The sequence below is a fragment of the Cydia amplana genome, chromosome 20 (assembly GCF_948474715.1).
Source record: "Cydia amplana chromosome 20, ilCydAmpl1.1, whole genome shotgun sequence".
Taxonomy (NCBI): domain Eukaryota; kingdom Metazoa; phylum Arthropoda; class Insecta; order Lepidoptera; family Tortricidae; genus Cydia; species Cydia amplana.
This window is the reverse complement of record NC_086088.1, coordinates 9,463,193-9,474,866: the sequence shown is the minus strand read 5'-3', so window position 1 is coordinate 9,474,866 and position 11,674 is coordinate 9,463,193. Positions and strand designations below refer to the sequence as shown.

The 11,674-nt window shown below is 37.9% G+C and overlaps 1 protein-coding gene across 2 annotated transcripts in view; it reads right to left on the bottom strand.

Moving 5' to 3' along the window:
* LOC134657439 (ABC transporter G family member 20-like) overlaps positions 1–11,674 on the bottom strand; it is a 333,481-nt gene that overhangs the window by 192,594 nt on the left and 129,213 nt on the right. The gene's annotated exons all lie outside the window — the stretch shown is intronic.

Here is an 11,674-nt window from a genome sequence, read left to right as displayed (position 1 = left end):
AGAATTATAAAACTAAAAAAAATATATGATGTACATTACCATGTAAACTTCCACCGAAAATTGGTTTGAACGAGATCTAGTAAGTAGTTTTTTTTATACGTCATAAATCGCCTAAATACGGAACCCTTCATGGGCGAGTCCGACTCGCACTTGGCCGCTTTTTTTGTTACTGCCATACAAAGTATATGGGGAAATGGTAACCTTGGCGCCTTGTTTTTATTTGCTAGCAAAAGATTTGCATGACATTTATTCATACTGTAACTATTACAAAATTTTAGTTTCAAGCTCGAGAAAATATGTAGTCATCTGTCGTCGCTAACTCGCTATTAGTCATATCTAAATATATACCATCTTGTTGCAGACCACTTTAGGAGCCTATTTTTATCTGGAAATGATCAAGTATTCCTCGATGGCCTCCATTCGGTGGTTGCCCCTGTTTGCTCTCATGGCGTATTTATTTAGCTACAATTTTGGTAAGTTGTATGTAAATTATACAGGGTGTTTGGTACATCGTCTGCCAAATTAACAGGTTGAATAATTTGCTATCTTCTCATGCTTAGAAAAAAAACTGTGCACGTCTTTTTTCCAGCTCTTCGCCAGTTTTCGTAAGTTTCAAATTGTTACGTGCGCAGTAGTGAGAAAAACAGTGGGTTATTAAAAAAAAAATGTCGTGTCGATTTATTTAAAACACTCCCTTCGTTCGTGTTTCAATTTATCGCCACTCGTTGCGATTTTTTTATTCACACCGATGTTTTAAAGTTTTTACCATAACAAATTCGAATTGAATACAACTATTTTGTTTTAATAACATGAGATTTATAGTGACCGCAATCGCCGTCCGCCATTTTTTCTCATGAGTGACGTCACTATGGCAAAAACAAGTGTTCAATTTGTACTTCACATTTGACGTTTCTTTACTAAAGCACAGCTATGATGTCACGAGAATGGCGGATGCCTTTTTAGACACAATTTTTATTTCAAAACCCGTATAAAACTATAAAGAGTAGATAATTTGATTGTGACGTCACATGCTAGTGATTCATATAAATTCCATAGTAGCGTGTAATCGTTGACAGTTTGAAAAAAGAAACTGATTTGACTACTACTCGTAGTCAAATACCCTATTGTGCAAGGTTTTCGGCAGCGGGGTAAACTCTTAAGGGCGTTTTTTTTTGTTGTCCCCTACACTTTTTTTTTCAAATTTGGGATTTTTTATGTTATTTCTACTCAGAATCACGAGCTCTTTCTATCCTAATAGGAGAAAAAAAGTGTCCTAAGGTTTTTATTTCCATTACGTCACCATTTTTCATAGACTTTGTATGGCGGTCGCGAAATGGAAAGATCGAAAAATATATAGAAATTTTGGGACACTTTTTTTCTCCTATTAGGATAGAAAGAGCTAGTGATTCTGAGTAGAAATAACATAAAAAATCCCAAATTTGAAAAAAAAGTGTAGCATAACTTATTCATCCGACCGACGACCGGTCTGGCCTAAAGTGTCATTCAATAGAACTTGCTAACTATGTAAACAAAAGTTACTAGTAAATTGACATTCAGTGTAAATTAGTACGGCGGTTTGTTTACATAGTTAGCAAGTTCTATTGAATGACACTTTAGTAGGTAGTGACCCTGCCTGTGAAGCCGCGGTCCTGGGTTAAATCCCGGTAAGGGCATTTATTTGTGTGATGAGCACAGATATTTGTTCCTGAGTCATGGTTGTTTTCTGTGTATTTAAGTATTTGTATATTATATACATCGTTGTCTGAGTACCCACAACACAAGCTTTCTTGAGCTTACCGTGGGGCTTAGTCAATTTGTGTAAAAATGTCTTGTAATATTTATTTATTTTATTTATTTATTCTTCCAAATTTTTCAGGCGTCAATTGCATACCATACGTGCTCCTTGGAGAAACCTTCCGCCCCAACATGCGCAGTCTCGGCGCCTCCACAGCCTCGACCATCGGTTCCATGGCTGGCTTCATCAGCTTGGCCAGTTTTGGTCCCATCGTCAGCGCCTTCGGCAGCCATACTCTCTTCTGGATATATGCCGGAATCAACTTTTTCGGGTTCCTGTTCACGTTTTTCCTGGTGCCCGAAACTGGGGGTAGAAGCTTGATGGAGATTGAACGTATGCTTGGATGAATGTAGGTAGCTAAATTAAATTGTTAAAAGTTGAAAAGAAAATGGAAAAAAAAATCTATGAGTAATTCCCTAAAAAATAAAATTGCGCATTTTTAAAAGCAGTTTTTATATTTTTAGCTTTGGTGAATAAATTTATAAACGTGGTCAACCAGATCTTGACAGTAGAAAAAGGCGCCAAATTTGAAAATAGTAGGCGCGAAGGGATATCGTCCCATAGAAATTTTGAATTTCGCGCCTTGTTTTACTGACAAGATTTGGTTGACCAGCTATAGGTACAAATTTTTAAAGAACGTTTTAGACCCATGATCGTGATTTTTTTTTTCGTAAATAAATTCATTCATAGTCTCTTGTATCGCGAAACGGAACTGTCACTGTCGCACTAATATGGAAGAGTGATAGAGAGACACAAAGCGTTTCGTTGTCGCAGCACTCGTAGTGCAAGCGATTGTCAGTATTGTCACCTTGGCTTGGCACCCGGTGGTAATTTGTGTAAAAGCTGAGCGTGCCACTGAATTAATTATGTCACGCGTCCCGAAACACGGTCATATCGAATTTACATAATAGTATGTGAGGTACAGTCAGCAGCAGAAGTTGCTAAGCGGGCCAGGTGTTCAAAATAATCTTGACGCGACTTTATTGTTAAGAGAATAAGAGTTGGTCAAGGTAATTTTAACACCTCGCCAGCTTAGTAACTTCTGCTACTGACTGTATGATAACAAAAAATAGTTTAGCTTAAGCAAGGTAAATATAAAGAACTCACGCTTACGCTAAGTGAGAGTGAGAAAAGAACACGAACCTACTCGGCCTTAATGAGCTTATACAATCAATTGGATACCGTAAAATGGGGTTAGTAGGGTTCGCGGGGAGAGTTGGGTTATGAATGGGGAGAGAAGGGCTGAAGGGGGTGAGATGGAATTTTAAGGCTACTGCTACAAAAATAATGTATTCCAATTTAAAATGGAGCTATAGTAATAAGTATAAAATGGAGCTATAGTAATAAGTAGGTACTCATAATAATAAAAAAATCGATCCAACAATCTTCCAAAATCACCCTTGTATGAAATCCCATCTCACCCCAATTACGAAGGACTACGGCGTAAGGTGGGATTTCCTGTTTATCGTCAAAGTTATGAAATGGAACTACCCAAAATAAAATAAAAACTATAATACAAACGTCCGTAACACTTATTATATACACCATTCAGTTTGCATATGTAAAAATAAAATGTTATCGAGATTTGAATGTCAGTTTTGCCCCTACTCACCCCATTTTATGGTACCGAAATGGCCGCTAAAAGTATCAAACGCCCAACATTAAGAATTCAAGTCGTCCCATACTAACGAGGGGATGAATATTCAGGCTGGTTGTGTAAGTCTCTTGTTCCAATCAAGGCGGACAGTAAAGCGCCTACTACACGAAGCCTCTGACCAATGTCACCTTGCTATATAAGTGTTAGGCCTGAGTGGACGCTCGAGTTGGGCGTGCAGCGGGGCGGGGCGTGCGGCGTGCATGTTAAACAATTGCAAGCGTATAGGAGCGGCCTTAGTAGACGCTCACATCACTTGTGAGCCCGACGCCACGCTGCACGCCCCGCCGAACGCTCCGCTTCAAGCGTCCACTCAGGCCTTACACTAAATCTATAACCCGTTTTTAGGGTTATAGAGTTAGTGTAAGGCCAAAGGGTAAAAACGGGACCCTATTACTAAGACTCCGCTGTCCGTCCGTCCGTCCATCTGTCACCAGGCTGTATCTCACGAACCGTGATAGCTAGACAGTTGAAATTTTCACAGATGATGTATTTCTGTTGCCGCTATAACAACAAATACTAAAAACAGAATAAAATAAAGATTTAAGTGGGGCTTCCATACAACAAACGTGATTTTTGAGCGAAGTTAAGCAACGTCGGGCGGGGTCAGTACTTGGATGGGTGACCGTTTTTTTGCTTGTTTTGCTCTATTTTTTGTTGATGGTGCGGAACCCTCCGTGCGCGAGTCCGACTCGCACTTGGCCGGTTTATTCCCCTTCGGCCGCCTACGCAACCGGAGCTTCGAAACCAGTTGCGATGGAAAACTTTTACGGTCTTCCATGAAACTGGTTGCGATCAACCGGCAACACCGATTTATTTATTTATTGATCAAATAAGTAACACAGCATTACAGTATAAAACCAAGTCACTGTGAAACTACAAAATATAAAAGAAATGATAAGTACAAAGAAAAACAATATACATACATAAAAATGAAATTAACTAAATATTAGATTTGGGCATCGACGTAACAGCGTGGCTCCGTAGCGTCGTCTGACTCGGCGTGGGGTTCGGCAGGTTGCCCCGGAACTAGGGTTGCCAGATGGTCGGGATTTGGCGGGATTCTCCCGATTTTTAGCATGTGTTCCCGATTCCCGACCAAGTGCAAATTGTCCCGAAAAACAGGTTCACGTTATAAAACAATGATTTCAAGTTCCGAACTGTCGTAGAGCGAGCGCGCGGGGCGTGCGTGATGGCGAGAGATTGTGCGGTGAAGGAGCGATGGTTTTTTTTCCGACTTAAGTCCCAAAATACCGAAAATTGATATTTTTCCCCGACAATAGCGCCTTTCGATATGGCAACCCTACCCGGAACTGTCAAAACACCACACCCTTCGGGCAGAAGTCCGCGCTCCGATGCATCTCTGTCAGTGAGTAACCGGCCTGATCGTGGGCACACAACTATTTAAATCAGCTCAGTCAACTACTAAACTAGTTCCGCAAATAGGTAAACAGCTTGATGAAAATTAGAACCGAAACTTTGCTTGAACTATTTTATGGAATAGATAAACATTAACAACAACAATGGACACGAGTAAAATATACTATTAGGGGAGTATAGTTAAGTATTTAAACACAATTCGAAAGTTCATTTTGAAATCGAAATGATAGCATTTAGTTGTTATACACATTTGGACGTTTTTTTTTTTGTTGTCCCCTACACTTTTTTTCAAATTTGGGATTTTTTATGTTATTTCTACTCAAAATCACGAGCTCTTTGCTAACCTAATATGAGAAAAAAAGTGTCCTAAGGTTTTTATTTCCATTACGTCACCATTTTTCATAGACTTTGTATGCCGGTCGCGGAATGGAAAGATCGAAAAATGTATGGAAATTTTGGGACACTTTTCTTTCTCCTATTAGGATAGAAAGAGCTCGTGATTCTGAGTAGAAATAACATAAAAAATCCCAAATTTGAAAAAAAAGTGTAGGGGACAACAAAAAAAACGCCCATTTGCATTTACATAGTTCTTACTTATCCGTTTTTAAACACAGTAAAAAAGTAGACGTGTTTTCTTGATTTCTTTCAAACAAGAGCCTAACTTTAACCTTTTAAGGATTTAGTTAGAGTCTACCCTTACAATTATTATACTAGTGATTGTGTAAACATTTTCATGAAATTTGCATTTGACTAAAACGTATAAAATTAAAATATTTAGTATAAAAATTAAAATTTTGCGTAAGCTCTCTCTTAAATTCTCAGTTTAATTACGTTCAAGAAATGGGTCAAGTCTGGTCCGGTCGTTGAGAATAATATACCTACCTATTAAATTATTCTTTGTGTGTTCCACCGTAACCTCTTATACATATGTAACGAGAAGTCACATTATGATTCCATTAAGACTCTCCAGATGTGGCTTAGATGTGTCCAGACAAAATTATAGTAGGTATTTAATTTAACCTTTCTACCTTTTTGAGCAGATCTAATTCAGAACCCCTAGTCTGTGCCCTAGTGTAAATTTCATTCGATAGCGTGACGAGCGTTCGCGTTTGTGTTATGTCTATTTTTGTATGGGATTTTGAACAGCGCGCCAATCGGGACGTTTTGGAAACTCAAAATCCCACACAAAATGACACATAACGCAAACGCATACGTCGCGTCACGCTATCGAATGAAATTTACGCTAGAGGTACAGTTGAATTATAACTATAAATTAACATTTGAAAAATGTTTGTTTATAAATTAAAAATATTATATATTTATATTGTCGCAGTGTGGCACAAATGCACTGAGGCGGAAAACAAATTAAAATTACGAGTATAATAGAACAAGATCTAAAATGCCTCCAGAATTCATAAAAGTCATGAGAATATAAAAGAAAACTAAATTTAAGTGCCAGTTAATTAGAACCAAAAGTTCTACAAAAGCATAAAATTATGCAGTAAATTAGTCTAAGTGGTGTCGCATAAATTTTTCTGTTCCGTTATTGAGGTTTGTTCCAAATGCTTACCAAACAAAAGCGAATGGAAAAATCAAACATGTTATTATAGAAATAATATTCTAGTTTTTTCATAACTGCAAATAAAAAAAACTCAATGACTGTTGCAAAATGCACTATTTATAATTGAGGTTAACGCCATCTAGCGTTAGCGTTAATTACTTGAAACCCCTAAGCACATCACTGTTAGTACTCGAGTTATATTAATACCAGTTAGAGCGAAACTCACTAGATGGCATTTAAATCAATAAAGAAAAACTCAATGACATTAGGTTAGGTTAGGTTAGGTACATGTAACAGTTTTCATGTAATGTCATTGAGTTTTTCTTTATTGATTTAACCCCTCATTTCCCAGGACTTCTCAAATCCATACAATTCCGACTCATATTGGAGCCACTGGGAACTGAGAGGTTAAATGCCATCTAAATCTTACGGTCACGTGATCGTCTTACGCTGTCTCGAGTTTAACATTTTTTTGCCACCTCAAAAAGTGCATAGCGCCGCTAAAGAAGTTTTCACTTTAAAAATTACTTACTGACGCTTCTTTCCGCCATTGCTCTGCATGGCAACATTTCCATCATCATCGCTTAGATGGTTGGCAGTGGTTGGCAGTCCTCAACTGCCTTTCTGTACCATCCTGTCTTTTTGTACCAAGACTGACTGAAATAGCAAGACACGTTCATCACTGTCATCTGTATAACATGTCACTGTCATGTGGGTTTCATAAATAAAATATTAAAACGACCATTACTCAACTTTTGAAGTGAAAACTTCTTTAGCGGCGCTGTGCACATTTTGAGGTGGGGAAAAAATGTTAAACTCGAGACAGCGTAAGACGATCACGTGATCGTAAGACGTAAGATGTCATTGAGTTTTCACTTCGGTCGGTTTTGAAGTTTGAAGTTTGTATACGACCACAAAATCTGGTCGTATAAACCAACATTTTGCCTCAAATTGTTTCCGTGAAAATACGATGGAAAATAATTATGCACTAATGTGTATGGGTATATACTGGACTTTCTTCACTTTCGCCCTCGGCACGCAGTTATAATGTCACCTGGAGTTTGTGTACCGTATTTTTTGTCCTCAGCAATTAAGGGTTGATTAACTGACTGTCAGTTTGTTTTGACAAATCGTTTTTTAATGCTCGAATGACGGTGCACAAACATTATTACCTCTTCATTCACCAGTTTACTTAAGAAACGGCTTTTTCATTGATTGCTTCGGTAATGTAATTACTAAATATCTATATAGAGTTAGACCAAGACAAGTCGGCAATGATTTTGATAGCACACGGAGTGCAAGTGTTATTTTAAACGTCAAACTTCTATGAAATTATGACGTAATATAAATAAGTCTTGCACTGCGTATGCTATCAAAATTGTTACAGACTTTTCTTGGCCTAACTCTAACGTCGTTTTTATTTTTCACAATTTAATGTTGGTTATATTTGCAGACCTAAAAAAATGTTATGACTAACTTCTAAGTGTTAATAGGTATATACTTTCAGCATCTGCATTAGTAGCGTATGATACAACGTACCACAAACAAAGATAGGGTATCTACCACCCTGAAATACTTTTTTAAATAAAGATTTATCGAATTGAAACTGTAGTACTACATACCAACACTAAATTAATTTTACGGTTTAAACTCCCTTGTTTATAGTCACTCGCGCTCGCGAGCCTAATGGTCTCCTTTCTCAAGCACTAACAGTGGGAGAAGCGTTCACGATGGCCGTGCTTTGAAACATGAGTGACTATGGTTCGTTTTTTTTAGCATTAGAAAAACACTACGTCTACGTCTACGTCTTTTAATTGAAAAACGCTTTTTAAATATCAGTAACTATTACTAATGAAAGCAAAATAATGTAAATAAATGAAATAATCGTACCGTAAAATGGGGTGAGTAGGGTCAAAACTGAAATTCAAACCTCGATAATATTTTATTTTTACATATGAAAACTGAATGGTGTATAGGTATAATAAGTGTTCCGGACGTTTGTATTTTAGTTTTAATTTTATTTTGGGTAGTTCCATTTCATGGGGTCCCGTTGTTTCCCATAAAGTTTTAAGCCATAAAGTATTGTTTGTCATATTATCATTAGTCATAAAACTGAAACCGTTTACATTTCAGGATTTTCGTTAGGTTATCCTATAGAAAGGTTAGGTTAGGTTAGGTTTGTTTTATGGCAAGCCTGAATAGTGACGCGTTTCTGAACAAAATGAATTATGAGTAACGAAAATTCGGACAAACAATACATTATGGCTTAAAACTATTTGGGAAACAATAGAGACCCCCATTTCATAACTTTGACGATAAAGAGGAAAACCCACCTCACCCCGTAGTGCCTCGTATTTGGGGTGAGAGGGGTTTTCATACAAAGGTGATTTTGGAAGATTGTTGGATCGATTTTTTTTATTATGCGTATTACTATAGCTCCATTTTAAATTGGAATACATTATTTTTGTAGCAGTAGCCTTAAAATCCCTTCTCACCCCCCTCTCAAACCTTCTCTCCCCATTCATAACCCACCTCTCCCCGCGAAACCTACTCACCCCGTTTTACGGTACCTATATGATTCATAATTGTTACATATTTGCCGTGACTTTATTTTTCGTGAGTTTAAACCGTAAAATTAGTTTAATAAAGATTTATCTCTACATTATGCGACCTAATTATTTTACAAATAGAGACATATAGTCATAGAGACATATATGTTTGAAAGACTGGCAAGTCGAGTTCTATTCTGAACGCCCCGCCATTGTCATTAAACGGTAAAAGGAGGGAGGGAAAGCTTTTTTACATCCCATGTGCAACAAATACACATGTACGGGTTACAAGCCAACGTTCCAAAATAACTTTTACACGACCTTATTACCAGTGTCTTAGGGGCGTGTGGTGATATTTTTGGAACATTGGCTTGTAAAGATGTTTATGAACTCGACCGTATACACACAAAAACTGCTAAAATAATAACGCTCGCTTTTGGCATCGTAGTCGAGTAAAAATCACAGAGGGATTTATAAAAGGCACCCCGTGTTTGTTTAATATTGCACACTCTAAAAGCATACTTACTGTGTGTTAACAATGAAACGTGCTAACGCCTGCTATCTCAGGGTTTTAGAAAGCTGCAGGCGTATTATCTTCTGAATATATATTATTATGTCATCATAATCTACCTCGCGTTGCGCCGGCATTTTGCCACGGCTCATGGGAGCCTGGGTCAGGCGTGGCTCACTCCGCGATTTCGTCGCTTTGCAACAGGTAGCTATAGTTTTCTAATAGAGCCCGACGGCTAATCCTATTGTCTATTGTTAAGTAAAACCGCTCGTGCCACGTGCCACAACCACCTGCATAAAAAAAAAATTCTGTGCCTGGGTTCCGCGTGACAACTTATCCCAAGAATTGGCTTAACGAATGCCATCTAATCTTTTAACCCTGAGGGTAAACTAGGCCTTATTGGGATTAGTCCGGTTTCCGGATTAGTACAGGCGGTCTTATCGCTAAGAACCGATCCCTTCCAGACAACCTTTAGGTATCGGAAATTAATAAATGTATGTCATGTCAGTAGGTGTTTCAGATGCAATAAACGAATTCTGGCACAGAAAAAATACACTCACACTCACTTCACTTATAACTTACTTATATAAGGTAAACGTACTAGTGCTCGACATGCTAATGCCCAATAGATGACACTGCTGTCACCTCTATTGACAATGACTTAAGTTTCGAGATGACATGTACTCGGACCGCATCGAGCACCAGTACGTTTACCTTACCTAAAACTTTACCACCCTATAAATCAGTAAAGGTACGTTAGATTGACAATAAATATCAGAGAAACGACAAAATAGTTCGGGGTCGTTCACATTCGCTCGAACGACAAGGTTATTTACGAGTTCCTCAACAATGCCTTCATGTAAAACGTCTGCGGTCGTTCGGGTACTTACACATAATATGTCACGTGACATGTGAGATGTGAGGCGTCTGGGACATGTACATGAGCTGCGAAATTGCATGGAGAAATTGTGAATGAATTCATTGATAAATTCGTCATGCGCTTTTACGGCTGATGGTTTTTGCTAATCTGTCAAAGAATGGTAGACACTTTTGACGCGTAGTTGGATCCGTTACTTTACTTTTGGTGCTGACTGTACTTACAAAACATAACATCTATTTTCCAAAACGAAGGATCTACTACTGTGTCCTGTAAATTTTATTCGATAACGTGACGTGACGTACGCGATTGCGTTAAGTCTGATTTTGTATGGGATTTTGAGTTTCCAAAACGTCCCGCATGTTCAAAATCCCATACAAAAGGAGACTTAAGGGACTCCTCCACGCCAATGACCTTCGATCTGAATCCCTGTGTTTACTATGTTTTTTAAGCTTATCATATTAACAGCAACGGCTTTAAGCAATATAGTATCCTATATTTATAAGACTTTAAAGTTCATAGTCTTCGAGATATTTGGCATCAAAGTTGAACAATTTCAATTTCATAACTTGTGTTAATTAGTTTTTCGCGACGTCAAAGACGAACCCAAATATGTAGATTTCGTATTATCTAAGATCCTTCACAGCAATCTAGTTACGAAAAAAGTGTTTTATTAAACAATGTTAAAAAAATACTAAAAAATATAAGTTTTCAAAATCCAGTACATATAAATGTAAAAAAAAGATTGGAGAACCGATAGCCGTTTGTCTTATAAATCTATCTGTAGTGCAAATGTAAGAGATACGATTCATAACTTGGCAAAAATCGATTAAAACCGCAGGTCCTCCGTTACGCTATTGAATGAAATTTACACTAGGAGTTCTGTTTTCACAGGCTTTGACAAAGGTGCCGCTGAAGCGACAAAGTTTAGTAGGCAGTTTAGTAGGCAATTTGGCACCAATATTATTTGCACGGCTAAGCCGCTTTAGGTTTTATTGAAAAAGATTCTTTCGTTCCTTAGATTTTTTCGACGCGCGTCGATCTTATTGAAAGTTTTAATACATTTCGGAAAGTCGCCGAGATTAGATAGGAATAAAGGAAGATACGATCCATTATATAAAGGTTTGGATCAGGGATGTTGCGGATGCCGATTTTTTGACATCCGCGGATGCGGATGCGGATGCGGATTTTTAAAGACACATCTACGGATGCGGATGCGGATGCGGATGTCAACATAGATACATAAAAAACGTCAAATATTACATTTTAGTAATCTTTATTTCAAAAAACCGGCCAAGTGCGAGTCGGACTCGCGTTCCAAGGGTTCCGTACATTAAGTCCCACTCA